Genomic DNA, 16,943 nt, shown 5'->3' on the forward strand with positions numbered 1-16,943 from the left:
TTTTTAAGATTATATTTACTTATTTGACAGAGAGAGAGAGAGATCACAAGTAGGCAGAGAGGCAGGCCGAGAGAGAGGGGGAAGCAGCCTCCTTGTCGAGCAGAGAGCCCGATGTAGGGTTCGATCACAGGACCCTGGGATCATGACCTGAGTTGAAGGCAGAGGCTTTAACCCACTGAGCCACTCAGGTGCCCCTGAGTGTTAATTCTTAATTACATTTTTCTTTGCAAGAAAATTCAATTAAATGCATAGCTACTATCCATTGTGCTCTTCAGTTCTCAAGTACCAATAGATAGTAATTTTTATACCTCATAGGCAGTTTTCCTATTTAGTGATTGTTCACCCAAAAAAAAACCTTGAAAATTTTAAAAATATGTTTTAGACTAATACTTTGTTTTTATCTTGTCTCTAGGTAAATAAGGGAATAAATCAAAGTAAATATTATTAGTTTTCTCCATAAATATTTTGGATAGAAATTTATTTCCTAAAAATCTGCCATTGAATTATAATAAATAGATTTTAAGGATTCTTAGTACTTTTTTTGTTTTTTTTTTTTAAATAGGTTCCACACCCAGTGTGGAGCCCAGTGCACGGCTTGAACTCTCAACCCTGAGATCAAAATCTCAGCTGGAGATCAAGAGTCAGATGCTTAACTGACTGAGCCACCCAGGTGCCCCCTTAGTAAATATTTCTGAATGAAAAAAAAATGGCAGAAGAATTTTTTTTTTTTTTAAAGATTTTTGTTTATTTATTTGTCAGAGAGAGAGAGAGAGCAAGCACAGGCAGACAGAGTGGCAGGCAAAGGCAGAGGGAGAAGCAGGCTCCCTGCCGAGCAAGGAGCCCGATGCGGGACTCGATCCCAGGACGCTGGGATCATGACCTGAGCCGAAGGCAGCTGCCCAACCAACTGAGCCACCCAGGCGTCCCGGCAGAAGAATTTTTAATCCATAGTTTAAAAAAGGCAATTATTAAGCTTTGAAAATTTTTTTAGAAGTAAATTCATAAACCATACAGAAAAATGAACATATTTTGTCTTTGATTTCATGTTTCATCATTTCATTTAAGTTGAGGATTTAAAGATACTTGGTGCTTTTATGATTTTTTGAGGATCACTAATTTTGAGTTTATTCGTTTATGATAATTTATTTTAAGGATATTAGAGTTACAGTTAACACAATTTTTTTATGAAAATACTTTGTTTCCAAAACATTTCTAATGTCAATATCATGACTTTTAACCAGTCATGCTATTTCATCAAAAAATATCATGAAGTGCTTTGGGGCAGGATAGGGGAGGTTGGCCTTAAGTTTCTAAAACTTTTAAATGACCAAGGGCCAGAATTTTATAATCAGAAAAAAAAAAAAATACAAGATTCTACTCTTTTAATTTTCCTGGAGAATGTTATGACAGACCTGAGCAATTGTTACTTAACAGGATAAACTAAGGTTTAAGTTCTGAAATAAATGATCCATGTCATTTCATCCTATGTTTTATTAACATATTTCCCAATTATCCCATAGCAGGTTATTTTATTGTAAGTTTTGTCCAGTGTTTGCTTGCTTACTATTTCTGTGGGGCCTTAGAAACTAAGCAAAGCAGTGATCCCAGCCCCAGTGACATTTTTCTCTGTCATGGCCACTCTGGAATGCTACTGTGTTAAAGTAATCACCCATTCTTAAAAGAAAATCAAATTCAAACTGTCTTAAGAGAGTGGCGTTTTTTGTGCCCTTAGGTGTTACTTCTGTTGTGGTTTATTTGCAAAATCCTTCACAATCAGTGCTTAGGTTTTTGTTCATGAATCTTCTATGGGATAAGTCATTATTTTGAAAACTGGTTACAAATTGCTTGTGCAGTGCTCCACTGAAAATAAATGTCAGTTTTGGGTTTCTAAAATAGAGATTTCTAAGTTTCCCATGCAACATGTAATTCTTTTGATATGACCAAGGTATCAAAAATAAGGTGGATAGACAGTTGCATTTATATTTCTACCTAAAGATCATCTGGTAGTCTTATCAGTTGCAGTGGAGGGAGTCTGGTTTAAAAAAAATAATGAGAAACTTAACCAAAAAACATAAAAACAACTTTTTAAAAAAAGATTTTATTTATTTATTTGACAGAGAGCGAGATCACAAGTAGTCAGAGAGGCAGGCAGAGGGGACGGGGAAGCAGACTTCCTGCTGAGCAGAGAGCCCGATGAGGGGCTCGATCCCAGGACCCTGAGATCATGACCTGAGGCGAAGGCAGAGGCTTAACCCACTGAGCCTCCCAGGCGCCCCCAAAATAACTCTTGATTAGGTGAAGAAACATAATGATCCTGAATGGAGGAATTATACTGTTAATTCATATTGGAAATAAGTTAATTCCTTTTTTTTTAAGATTTTATTTATGTATTTGACACACAGAGGGAGATCACAAGTAGGCAGAGAGGCAGGCAGGTGGGGGGGGGCAGGCTCCCCGCTGAGTATAATTCCTTATACAATAATTTGAAACTGAATAATTACAAACAAAGTTCCTAGTATTTTTTTAGTTGCTTTTTTTGTTTGTTTTTGGCTTGTCTGAAATTCACAGTCAAAATTCCTGGAAGGTGCTTGGCAAAATTAGATAATACAATATTGAGAAAAGGAATTATGAGATGGAATTTATAATCTTTAATGGTAAAACCTATTATAAAGCCATAATAATTAAAAGAGCATCCTAGCACTAGTAAAAGAATTGTGAACAATGGTATGGAAGAGGAAACTCAAGAAAATACTTAAGTATACATAAAAATGTAGTTTCTAATAATCACAGCATGTTATGTCAGTAGGGAGAGAATGGTTCACTGAGTAAATGGTGAGGAAACATTGCTTATGTATTTGGAGAAATAAAAATGAAAATATAGGTAAATAGTAACTTTCTCTGATTTGCAAAGACCTTGAAAGGAAACTATTTTTATTTTTTTAAGATTTTATTTTTAAGTAATCTCTATACCCATTGTGGGATGAAACCTATAATCCCGAGATCAGGAGTTGCATGTTCTACTCACTGAGCCAGCCAGGCACCCCAAAGGAAACCATTTTTAGATTTGACTACATTAAAATGTAAGTGCTCTATTAGTAATATTGCCAAACCAGAAAATATTTGCAGCATTTATGACCAAGTATTGATTCATCCAGTTAACAAACATATTTTGAATCCCTACTGTGATCATGGGAAGGGAGACAATAACCATTTATAAATAAAATGAATTAAGATGATCGGGGCGCCTGGGTGGCTCAGTGGGTTAAAGCCTCTGCTTTCAGCCCAGGTCATGATCCCAGGGTCCTGGGATCGAGCCCCACGTTTGGTTCTCTGCTCAGCACGGAGCCTGCTTCCTCCTCTCTCTCTGCCTGCCTCTCTGTCTACTTGTGATCTCTGTCTGTCAAATAAATAAAATCTTAAAAAAAAAAAAAAGATGATGACTGCTATGAAGATTCTAAGATATTGTTCTTAATACCTTTACTATTGATATTTCTTTGTAGGATTATATGGAGGATTCTGGAATGCTTATATCATAGTTAGGGTAGTCAAGACAGTGTTTTCAGAGGTAATATTGAATAGAGACTTGAATAAAATACAAGAGGAAGCTATGTGCAATTCAGGGAGAAGAACATGCAGGAAGAATATGCAAAGACTCTATTAGTTTTCAGTTACCACTGTAACAAAGTACCAGAAACTTAGTGGTTTTCTTATTTCTTTCAGCATCAAGCTTCTGCCAGCCTTCCTTGGCCTGTGTCCATATCATTCCAATATCTGTCTTCATCATCACACTCTCTTTGCTCAATTTGATCTCCTGCTTCCCCTTTATAAGGACCCTTGTGTTTACATTGGGCCACCTGGATAATCCATGATAATAGCCCCATCTCAGGACCCTTGATTTAATCACATCTGCAAAGTCTCTTTTGCTGTATAAAGTAATATTTATAGATTCTGGGTAATAGGATGTGGGCATCACTGGGGGTCAGTTATTACCATAGACCCTGTTACACTATATTTATTTTTAGTTCTACTGTAACAAATAACCAGAAACTTAGTAGCTCAAAATAACATAGATTCACTATTCCATGTTTCAGTAGGTCAAAAGTCCCACACAGCAGCATCTGGGTGGTTCAGTCAGTTAAGGGACCATCTGTTGATTTTGGCTGAGTTCATGAGCTTGGGGTTGTGGGATTGAGCCCCGCATGGGGCTCCATGCTCAGCGTGGAGTCTGCTTGAGATCGTCTCTCTCCCTCTCCCCCTACCTCCTCCCCTACACTCATGGGCTCACTTTCTCTAAAGAAAGAAAGAGAGAAAAACAGAAAGAAAAGAACATCTTAAAAAAAAAAAGTCCAACATAGTAGTCTCACCTAGCTAAAATCAATGTGTCAGCAGGACTATATTTCTTTCTGGAAGCTGTACAGAAGAACCCATTGCCTTGCCTTTTTCGAGCTTCTGAAAACCACCCACATTTTGGTACGTGGTCTCCTTCTGTCTTCAAAGCCAGCAGTTTAGCATCTTTCTGTGCGTCTCTTCAAATTTCATACCATTCTTGCTGTGGCTGAGAAGGGAAGGTTCTCTGATCATAAGGATTTATGTGAATAGATTGGGCTCATCCTGATAATCTGCAATGATCTCCTCATCTCAAGGTCTTTATCCTTAACACATAAGCAAAGTCCCCTTTTCACAGCAAAAGTAACATATTCACAAGTTATAGAAAGTAGGGTGTAGACATTTTGGGGGTAGCACCATTACATTTGGGGGAAGCTACCTATTACATATGGGAATAATTGACCTATTCAAGTGAGAGATGCAGCTAGAGAGGTAGTCATAGGCCAGATTATAAAAAAGCCTTTTTGTCCATTGGAGTATTTAAAGAGAAAATGGGTTGTAATAAAATGAGGAAACAGTTCAATGCTGTTCCAGAAAACTTCCTGTATCTGTGCTATCTTATATAGCTGCTACTAGCCACATGTCACTGTTGAACCCTCAAATGTGACTTGTATTATTGAGGAGCTCAGTTTTTAATTTTGGCTAATTTAAACTTAAATAGCTCACATGTGGCTAGTAACTATTGGAAGCAGGACTATTGGAAGATACTACATATATTTTTGGAGAAATTTTGCTGTAACAGAAGCAGAAAAATGAACAGTAGCTAGAATTAGAAATGACATTAAGGAGGTTTTGTTTTGTTTTTAGACTGGTAATATTGAAGCACATTTGTATTAATTATGTATTGTTGAGTAACAGATTATTACAGACTTGGCAGCTTGAAACCGTGCACATTTATTATCTCATAGTTTCCATGGGTCAGAAATCCAGGCGTGGCTTTGCTAGGACTCCTGTGAAAGTTGTAATCAAGGTTTGGCCAGAGCTGCAGTCTCATTTCAAGGTGAAAGATCTGTTGTTAAGGTCATGTTGATGCTGGCACAATTCAGTTCCTTGTAGGCTGTTGGACTGAGGACCTCAGTTTCTTGCTGGCTGTGATGGTTAACTTGATGTGTTAACTTGGATGGGCTACAAGTGCCTAGATATGGTGGTCAAACACTACTCCGGATGTTTCTGTGAGGAAGGTTTTGGATGAGATTATAATTTAGGTCAGTGGACTTTGGGGACTGCAGAAAGCCCTCCAAATAAGGGAGGACCTCAGTCAGTCAGTTGAAGGCCTGAACAGCACAAAAGCCTGATCTCCCCAGAACAAGAGGGAAATCTGCCGAGAAATTTCACTGACTCTTCCTAGATTCCCAGCCTCCTGGGTCCACCCAGCAGATTTTGGACTTACCTACCTTTATAATCATGTAAGCCAATTCCTTACAATAAGTCTTCCTACATGTATAAACATCTTATTGTTTCCTTGTCTTTAGAGAGCCCATCTAATGCACTGGCTATTGGTTAGAGGCTTCCCATGGTTTTAAGATGATTATTTGTCAGAGATCACTCTCTGTTCCCTGTTGCATGGGCTTCTCCAACATAGCTGCTAGTGTCATAAAAGGAAAGACTCTATTAGCAAGATGGATATTATAATATATTTTTTTAAGATTTTATTTATTTATTTGACAGATGGAGATCACAGAGAAGCAGGCAGAGAGAGAGGAGGAAGCAGGCTCCCTGCTGAGCAGAGAGCCCGATGCGGGGCTTGATCCCAGGACCCTGAGATCATGACCCGAGCTGAAGGCAGAGGCTTTAACCCGCTGAGCCACCCAGGTGCCCTGGATATTATAATCTTATATAGCTTAATTACTGAAGTTACATATGTCACCTTTGCTGTATTCTCTTGATTAGAAGCAAATCACAGGCCTTCCTGCACTTGAGGGGAGGGGATTACACAGGGTGTGAGTCCCAGGAAGCTGAGATAATCAGATGCAATCTTAGAGGAAGTGTTGTGTGCTATTTAAGCAGTCATTTTCCTGCATATAACCTTCCAATGGCTTTTTGTTATAATTGGAATAAATGCTCAACTTCTTACTGTAGCCTACAAAGTCCTGTGTGTCCTAGTCTCCTGTCTACCTTTTCCATCTCATCTGTTGTATGGTCCCCCTAAGTTTTTGCAAGGTCTTGTTCCCTGACTGCCATATCCAAAGATATGCTGCCCTCCAGTCACAATCAATTACCTATTTTATTTCCTTCTTTGTTTCTACAGCTCTGTGAAAGTATAATCATTGTGTACCATCAACTCTTTCCAAGAGAACAGACACATTGTTTTCCTTTCCCACAGCAGTGTCTCCAATGCCTGGTATATAGTACATACTCAGAAAGTCTGATAAATGAATGAATGAATGTATTCTGTGTTTCACCATGTGAGAATGGGGATACTAACTTTGACTCCCCCTAAACTTAATTCCTAATAGTCTACTGTTGACCGGGAGCCTTACCAATAACATAAACTGTCGCCTAACACATATTTTATACTTTATATGTATTATATACTGTATTACAATAAAACAAGCTAGAGGAAAGAAAATGTTACTAAGAAAATCTTAAGGAAGAAAAAATACATTTACAGGACAGTACTATAAAAAATCCACATGTAAGTGGCCCTGTGCAGTTCAAAACCATGTTGCTCAAGGGTCAGCTGTACCATACAAATAATTAACTCTGCTGTAAATTATGGATTTTAAGTATTACTAGCTAAACAATATTGATCTCATCCATTGTAGCAAATGCAGCACATGCATGCAGATGTTAATATTAGGGGCACCTGTGGGTGGGGGGCATGTATGGGAACTGTCCCCATTCTATTATTCTGTAAAACTGAAAGTGCTCTAAAAAAAAAAAAAAAAAAAACCCTAAAAATTAAAAAAAAAAAAAATGGGGATACTTATATGTAATATTTAGCCACTATCCTTTTGCAGCTTTTAGCATACTGCAAAAAAAAAAAAAAAGTAAATACTGCAATGCTCTGTTAGCTATCCATACTTACTCACTAGACCACCCAAGTATAACTGAGTGAACGGTGAATGTCTAGTGGAAAATGCAGGGAAGGGCTAGTATAGTAGTGAGGGAGATGAGCAATGAATTCTGTTTTGGCATTTACAGTTTGAGGTTTGCATAGGTCATCTTGCTGGCACCATTCCAAAAAGGAGTTAAATGTGTATGTACGTCTGCAGTTTAGGAGAGGCCTCACCTACATATACATTTGGCAGTTTTCAATTTATCTGTAATAATGGAAGCTGTGATTGTGGATAACCCCATAAATATAGAGGAAAAAGAAAAGTAGGTCAAGAGACCATGCCAAGAAACATTACCATTTAGCGTCTAAGTGGAGGACAGAGAAGCATATTGCACATATGTGATTAGATAGGTATTAAGAGATTTAGAAGAGTGTCAGGGAATCCAAGGCAATATTTCTTTATCAGTACCTATTACCCAAAATCAAGTAACAGGGAAATAATATGCAACTGCTGCTCTCTATCCCTTCCCCCCAATCCAGTTACTATAAAAAACCTTCCAGTTGATTCTAAATCCCCGTGTAGTATAATTTTTCATTGTTAATTTTAACTCCTAATTAGGCTGAGATAAATCTGAATTTTACTATATTTCTCATGAACCAAAAGAGTCATCATCTATTTTAAGACAGTAGTGGAGTGAACATTTATAGTCATTCAAAGTAAAAGTAACTTCTAAGATTCCCTTACCACATAGGCTTTGGATTTTTTGTTGTGAAGGATTCTCTGACTTCTACCAAAGATTTTTACAATTATGAGGACCAGAATAAGAATTCTTAGATGATGTTTAATATATTAAAGCACATAGCATGGCCTTAAAATTCTAATAATTTTGTTAGCAGTCTAATTTGAGATCAGAGTATTTTTCACTTTTAGATTATTGCATTTAGATCCTACAGGATCTAAAATATACAGAGCCTTGCTTGATCATAAAATCATCTTGAGATATTTAAACATTTTTTTTATGAACTGTAAGAAATTTGGGCAAGAAAATAGTGGAAAAGTGAGATTAGTGGTCTCATACTATATGTAGCTCTTTTATCCTTTTTAGAAGAAGTCCTTATCAGTATTCTTTTCTAAGTTCTACATGTCTTAGAAAAGAAGTGTTACCAGTTGTCAGCCTCGAGAAATTACTGCGTCAGGGGGTATATTTGTAATGTTATTTATTTAAATATGAAATAAACATTTCAACAGGCCACTAAACCAAAGAGTTCATGATACATATCTTAGTACAAATATATTTGATCCAAATTATGAGCAAGTGATAGTTAAAATAAGTAGGCCAAAGTAATACAGTTTAGTCTCTTTTTTTATTACAAAACTTGACTGATTTCCTATAATTACTGAATTTTGTAACTGTTTGTTATAATGGCTAGGTATATGCAACTATGTATTTGTCTAAAATAGGTAAAACATTCTGTATTATAAACTATAATGGGCAGGCTTTACTTTTTTAGTGTACACATATCTAGGTATAGCCGAACTTTTTTCTGATAGGAATAAATTAAAAACACATACTGAAAAAAATGAGTTCCTCTCTGCTGTCATTTGCCTAGTAATAACAATCAAGATACCTTTATTTCTCCTTTTCATTTAGCTTTACATTTTGGTTCCCAGGACAGTAGCAAAGATTAATTCTGCAAGGTTTTTTAGACTACTTGGATAATATATCAATACTCAGATTCTTTAATTGATGTTTAATTGATATTCTAAGGAGAATATCAACTCACACTATGATAATTCTCCCTCCCCAGAAACATTCAGAAGGGCCATAAACAATACCCCAGGAATTGGTTAATAGTTATTTATAGTGTTTATTTTGTGTAATTTACTAATGCTATATAGTTTCTTTAATTTGTTCACTCCAAAGAAACTGAAAACTGAGTATATAATTTTATAACATTCTTTAAAAAAGTCTGACAAAAAATAATCTGAGTAGGTTTTATTAAACATATATATTATCATAGTATCAACTGCTGATACAGTTTCTTAGCATGCATTTTTTTGTTTTAATTATACTATTCAATAAGAAAACTTTGTTATATTCTTATACTATTTAAAAATATTTCTTAATTTGTATTCAGAGCATCAGGGCCCAATTTTTATTTGTTTGTTTTTGTTTTTAAGTGGGCTCTGCTCCTAGTGTGGAGCCCAGAGTGGGGCTTGAACTCACAATCCTGAGATCAAGACCTGAGCTGAGATCAAAAGTTGGACACTTAACTGACTGAGCCACCCAGGTGCCCCATTGTCTCAGTTTTTCATTTGCTTGCCCCATTATAGTTACATTCCTTTATTAATAAGGATTATTCAAATAAAAAAATGAAGTCTCTATGTAGTGCTTAATATTTGTACAGAGCTCTGCAAGTTACTGTCTAGGCGGTGGAAGAGAAATACAAGATAGACCCTCTGATCTTAAAGAGCTAGAAATTTAAAAGACTACCTTTCTGAAACAACCAGAGGAAAATACAAGGAGGATGACAGGAGGGAAAAATTGAGAGACAAACTCTGAAGTATTAAGAATAGAGAGGTCAGTATAGACTAAAGTAGTTATAGAGAACGTGACCTGGACTTTGAAGTGGTAAGGAGGTATGGTATTTAATCCTGGACTTAAAGAATTGATAGATATCCAGAATAAACAAAGCATGCCCCCCCACCAAAAAAAAAAGAAAAAAAGGAAAAGTTCTCTGAAATTGAGAATTTTTAATGCAGGTCAGATTTTAAAATGCTATTATTTGCTTGTTTTAATATCTAAAATTATGACATTTTGGAACCAACTCGTGCAAACTCCTATGATTATCAACATTTTAAAGGTTAATTGTTCTCAACTTTTTTACACAGAAAAATAAAGATGTGGTTTAAAACTATAGATTACAGGGGCACCTGGGTGGCTCAGTGGGTTAAGCCACTGCCTTCAGCTCCGGTCGTGATCTCGGGGTCCTGGGATCAAGTCCCGCGTCGGGCTCTCTGCTCGGCGGGGAGACTGCTTCCCTCTCTCTCTCTCTCTGCCTGCCTCTCTGTCTACTTGTGATCTCTCTCAGTCAAATAAATAAATAAAATCTTAAAAAAAAAATTGTAGATTACAAACGGAATGAAGTGCCTAGTATAGGTCTATGTACCAAATTCTCTGTAAGATCCTGAGAGCTGACTATAAAAAGAAATTTTTTTGTCCATGCCTCTAAAGGAGAGACATGCTTTCAGGATGCCTTTAATTTGAGGTTTCTGATTCTGGTGTACCATTTGAAGTCCTGATTTTATAGTGTAGATTATTTTGAAATTATAGAACTAATAATTAAAGAAAAGCTGTGCTAATAGCCTTCTATATAAAACAAAAAATTAAAGTAGACATTTTTAAAACCATGGCATCCATACAGTGTGGCTTTTGTGTAAATTTTCTTTTTTAAATAATACTTTAGGAAGCGCTTGGGTGGCTCAGTGGGTTAAAGCCTCTGCCATCAGCTCAGGTCATGATCCCAGGGTCCTGGGATCGAGCCCCACATCAGGCTCTCTGCTAGGTAGGGAGCCTGCTTCCTCATCTCTCTTTCTCTGCCTGCCTCTCTGCCTGCCTGTGATCTCTTTAAAAAAAAAAAAAATAAATAAATAAATAAAATAAATTTTAAAAAATTAAAAAATAATACTTTTTAAAGTTGCCTCTTTTTATATGTGGGCTAGTATAAAGATTTGCTGGATATGGGGTGCCTGGGTGGCTCAGTTGGTTAAACATCGGACTCTTGATTTCAGCTTAGGTCATGATCTCAGGGTCATGAGATCAAGCCCTGCCATCAGGTTCTATACTGGGGCATGAATCCTGCTTAAGAATCTCTCTCTCCCTCGCTCCCCTGCTCCCTCTCTCCCTCTCTCCCTCTCTCCCTTTGCCCCTCCCCACTCCCAACACCCACTCCTCTTCCCCCAGCTCTCATGCTCTCTGTCTCTCTTTAGGGAAAAAACAAAAAACAAAAAACAAAACAAAAAACACCCCAGGGTGTCTTGGTGGCTTCAGTCAGTTAAGTGTCTGTCTTTTGATTCAGCTCAGGTCGTGATCTCAGGGTCTTTGGTTTGATCCCCCTTTGGGCTTTGTGCTCAGCACAGAGTCTGTTTTTCTCTCTCCCTCTGCTCCTCCCCTGACCTGTGCTCTCTCTTTATCTCTAAAATAAATCTTCTTTAAAAATTGGCTTGATACAGGTTAGAGTGCAGAAATATTTTATGCTTCTGACTTCATTAGGTCTGATAAAAGGCCCTAATCAAAGTTCAGTGCATTATGTCCCCTTACATCTTCAATGATGTGGAAAGGCTGGAACAGCAGGAGTGAAAGTAGAAGGGAGCTTTGTGCTGTGGCTCTGAACCGTGTGTTTTACAGGAAGGGTGGTCCAGTAAGATGGTCAAGTAAATTTCATTTCTTGTATTGAATTTCTAGATACTTCTTGTAGATATTTATTGTTTAGAATATCATGTTCCACCCATTAAAGGACCAAAAACTAGTGAATATAATTAGGAAATAGAAGCAGAAAATAGTTGCCGATTCCTAAGAAGAAATGATATTTTAAGTTTATTCTATAGTGATTAGCCAAGAGATTTATGACTTTTCTTTTGGAATTTGAATATATAGGTTTATATGGTATTTTGAAAGAAATTGCTTATTAGTGATTTAGAATTGGTTCCTTCTTCCTTTGCCATCTAAAATAGATGAATAGGCAGCTGGACTTATGCTTGTCTGTGCATTTGTATTTTACCAATTACTTTATTCTGTATAAAAGTGTGATATGAATTCATTATCTACTTGGCATTGTTGAAACTTCCAAATAATGAAAAACTCTTTTCTTTTTAAAAATGTCTGTCTTAGTCAAAGCTGCCTGACAGTTGTGATAATGAGAGAATACAGAGTCATTTTGTAGATTTATGTTTTACTGATAACATAGTCTATTATATAACAATAAGCTTAAATTTTCTTCTATTTTATATCAATTCAGAGTTATATTCTATATATTCTGTAGGTGTTCTTTAACTTTTGTGTGTATGTATTTATACTAAGAAAAGCTTCAAGAAGTAAACGCTTAGATTTATGTTTCCCCTTAAATTTACTTTCAAATTATATATTCTTTACACACATAAACCTTTCTTTTTATATGTGTGTATATTTTTTTTTCTTTCTTCCTTCCTTTCTTTTTTTTTTTTTTTTTAGAGAGTGAGGTAGAGAGGGGCAGAGGAAGGAGGGCAGAGAGAGAGAGAGAGTCTTAAGCAGGCTTCTAGCCCATAGTAGAGTCCAGTATGGGCTCTATCTCATGTTCCTGAGCTTTGACCTGAGCAGAAATCTAAAGTTGGACTCTTAACCGGCTGAGCCACCCATGCACCCCAGATAAACTGTCTTATTTAAACTCCTATGCTTTTAAAAAGACTCATGTTTAGTTATATATGAAAACTGCAAATGTTTTAGGCCATTTAAAGTGTATGAAAAATAAATAAGTAAATAAAAAATGACAAATAGTTTGAAATAATTTGAACTGAAAAAATAAAACTTCTTAGACTTTTCTAGGTTTTCATTTGGTAAACATTGCTTAAAGTGCTTGATTTTGCTTACATATTTAAGCCTAATATAATTGGATGTACTCATTGAAATAAAGGACAATTTTTCTTAGTCTGATTTCCCTGTTGATAAGTAATAGGAAAAGGTGAGATAAAACAGAATTAAACAGACATATCTGCTTAGATCTCAAAAACACACACAAATACATATTTTTTTTTTATGGCAAGAGCAGTGCTATTCAGTCCTCTAAAATGTACTATAATCCTGGAGAATATTAATATTCTTTGTTTTCTTTTACATTTTAAGTGAGTGTCAATAAGACTTCTTATTTCCTAGGAATCATCAGTAGTTAAACCTTTTGGCAGATTTTTTATAGTATTTTTTTTAAGATTTTTTTTTATTTTATTTTTTTTTATTTGACAGAGATCACAAGTAGGCAGAGAGGCAGGCAGAGAGTGAGAGGGAAGCAGGCTCCCCACTGAGCAGAGAGCCCAATAAGGGACTGGATCCCAGGACCCTGGGTTCATGACCTGAGCCAAAGGCAGAGGCTTTAACCCTCTGAGCCACCCAGGCACCCCAGATTTTTTGTAGTATTAAGTAAGACGTGAACTTCATTTTCTACCTGAAAATTTAAAGTAATTTAGTAACCACAATTTGTCCAGAAAAGTTTACTTTGTGGGGTTAAACACCCAAATGTTGCTAAATTATGCCTAAATGATCCTGAAAATTTCTAAATATCCTAAGTATTCCTAAGTTATATAAATTAACTGAAATGTCTTATAAAATGCCATGTAGATTGCAAATATCAGGTTTTGTCTTTACTGACTTTCAGCTTTATTTCTAAATTGACTAATAGGAATTTTTCTCAGAATTATCAGTCACCATTAAATATTTCTCAGTTTGAATATATTTATAGAAATAATCTTTCAAAAGCAAGACATTTTAGAAATGTTTCTATTAGATGACTACTACAGTAGAAATTACTGATCTGGAAGGCCCAAAAAACAAAAACAGCAAAAACCCTTCAGTTTTGTTCTTAGTTCTGCCACTCAATGTTATTAGAGTCTCTTAAGAATTATGTGTAGGCATTGAATGTGTAAATTGCTCTGGAGAGGATAGACATTTTAACAAACCATGAACTAATCTGTGAACATGGAATGTTTTTCCATCTTTTTGTGTCTTCCTCAATTTCTTTCATAAGCAGTCTGTGGTTTCTAGAGTATAGATCCTTTACCTCTTTAGTTAGGTTTATTCCGAACTATCTTACGGTTTTTGGTGCTATTATAAATGGAATTGATTCTCTTATTTCCCTTTCTGCAGTTTCATTGTTAGTGTATGAGAAAGCAACAGATTTTTCACACATTGATTTTGTATCCTGCCACATTACTGAATTGCTGTATGAGTTCTAGTAATTTGGGGGTGGAGTCTTGGGTTTTCCACTTAAAGAATCATGTCATCTACAAAGAGAGTTTGACTTGTTCTTTACCAATTTGGATGCCTTTTATTTCTTTTTGTTGTCTGGTTAATGAGGCTGGGACTTCTAGTACTATGCTGAACAATAGTGGGGAGAGTGGGCATCCCTGTTGTATTCTTGACCTTAAAGGGATGATAATGATATTCACTGTGAGTTTTCATAGATGGTTTTTATGCTATTGAGGAATGTTCCCTCTATCCCTATTCTCTGAAGAGTTTGAATCAGGAATGGGTGTTGTAAAACTGGACAGCTACATATAGAAGAATGAAACTGGACCATTCCCTTACACCATGTACAAAGGTAAACTCAAAATGGATGAAAGACCTCAATGTGAGATAGGAATCCACCAAAATCCTAGAGGAGAGTATAAGCAGTAACCTGTTGGACGTCAGCCACAGTAACTTCTTTCAAGACATGTCTCCAGAGGCAAGGGAAACAAAAGCGAAAGTGAACTTTTTGGGCTTCATCAAGATAAAAGGCTTCTGCACAGCAAAGGGAACAGTCAAAAAAAAAAAAAAAAAAAAAACTAAGAAGCAACACAGGGAATGGGAGAAGAATTTGCAAATGGCATTACAGATAAAGGGCTGATATCTAATACCTATAAGGAACTTCTCAAACTCAGCAGTCAAAAAAGACATAACCCAGTCAAAAAATGGGCCGAAGACATGAACAGATACTTCTCCAAAGAAGACATACAAATGGCTAACAGAGACATGAGAAAATGTTCAACTTCATTAGCCATCAGGGAAATTAAAATCAAAACCCCAATGAGATACCACCTTACACCAGTGAGAGTGGCAAAAATTAACAAAACAGGAAACAACAAATGTTGATGAGGGTGTGGGAAAAGGGGAACCCTCCTACACTGTTGGTGGGAATGCAAGCTTGTACAGCCACTCTGGAAAACAGTATGGAGGTTCCTCAAGATGTTAAAAATAGAGCTACTCTGTGGCCTGCAATTGCACTACTAGGTATTTACCCCAAAGATGCAGATGTAGTGAAAAGAATGTGCACATGCACTCCAATGTTCATAGCAGCAGTGTCCTTAAGAGCCAAACTGTGGAAGGAGCTGAGATGCCCTGTAACAGATGAATAGACAAAGAAGATGTGTTACATACATACAATGGAATATTTTTTAGCCCTCAGAAAGGGTAACTACCCACTGTTTGCATTGACGTGAATAGAACTGGAGGAGATTATGCTACCTGAAAGGAGTCAAGCAGAAACCGACAATTATCATATGGTTTCACGTATATGTGGAACATAAGCAGTAGTATGGAGGACGACAGGGGAAAAAAGGGAAATCTGAAGGGAGAGAAATCAGAGAAGGAAATGAACCATGAGAGACTATGGACCCCAGGAAACGAACTGAGGGTCTCAGAGGAGAAGGGAATGGGGGAGGAGGTAACAGGGTGATGGGTATTAAGGAGTACACATGTTGTGATGTGCACTGGGTGTTATAGGTAACTAATGAATCATTGAACACTACATCAAAAACGAATGATGTACTATACAGTGGCTAACTGAACATAATAAAAAAAGGTAAAAAAATTATGTGTATGTTGTGAACCTAATTCTTCCTCTTACTAGTTTTTAAATTTTTATTTTTTTATTATTTATTTTTAAAAGAATTATTTATTTGAGAGAGACAGAGAGAGTGTGGGGGTGGGGGGGCAAGGGGCAGAGGGACAGAATATCCAAAAAGATTCCCCATGAGCAGGGAGTCCTACATAGACCTCCATCTCACAAGTCATGAGATCAGGACCTGAGCAGAATCCAAAAGTTGGATGCTTAACTGACTGAGCCACCCAAGTACTCCACTAGTTTTTTAATTAGGTTATCTTCTTATGTCAGGAAATAGCGTAATAGCATAGCATAGCAGGATTTTGGCTTTATTCCTTGAATATATTAGATAATGATTCTGAACCGCAGTTTACTAATTTATGAAGTGGATATAATAGTTTCATTTTGGTGATGATTAGATGAGTTGTACGTGTGTTATGCCTGAGTTGAATTTCAACTGTGAGATGTGGTAACTATATAATAATAGTTATCATGTTAAAAGTCTTACATTTATCTGTTATAATAATTTTAATAGTAAGGATAATTATGATTGTGATTAAATCACTGTATTATCTTTATCTGCTAAATGAAGAGAACTGGTATCCCCTTCTAAATTCCATACTATAAATTCCATACTATAATACCATATTATACTATCTTATTTTAAAGTGCCTTCTAGTAGAAGATATATTTTTTAAGTCTTACCTTTATGAAGAAGTAAGAAGTATACAAACTTGACATTGGACAGTATTATTTGTAATTTATTTGGTTTTTGATACAGAAGTAATTACTGAGTGGTGCCCCCGGGTTTATCAGTTTCCTAAAACCCTGTATTTCTTTTAACTATTGCCAAAATTTTCCTTTCTTCAGAAATAGATTATGTCACTTATTCTCTGTTACCGTTACTAGTAACAGAAAGTACAGTTAAAAATCTTTGTGTATATGGATG

General features: G+C 36.2%; 1 protein-coding gene across 2 annotated transcripts in view; it reads left to right on the forward strand.

Moving 5' to 3' along the window:
• The window catches only part of LOC111148365 (X-ray repair cross complementing 4), a 337,166-nt gene that overhangs the window by 87,321 nt on the left and 232,902 nt on the right, over window positions 1–16,943 (forward strand). The window lies entirely within an intron of this gene.

The sequence above is a fragment of the Enhydra lutris genome, unplaced genomic scaffold, assembly GCF_002288905.1.
Source record: "Enhydra lutris kenyoni isolate GAN:26980312 unplaced genomic scaffold, ASM228890v2 scaffoldscaffold19, whole genome shotgun sequence".
Taxonomy (NCBI): domain Eukaryota; kingdom Metazoa; phylum Chordata; class Mammalia; order Carnivora; family Mustelidae; genus Enhydra; species Enhydra lutris.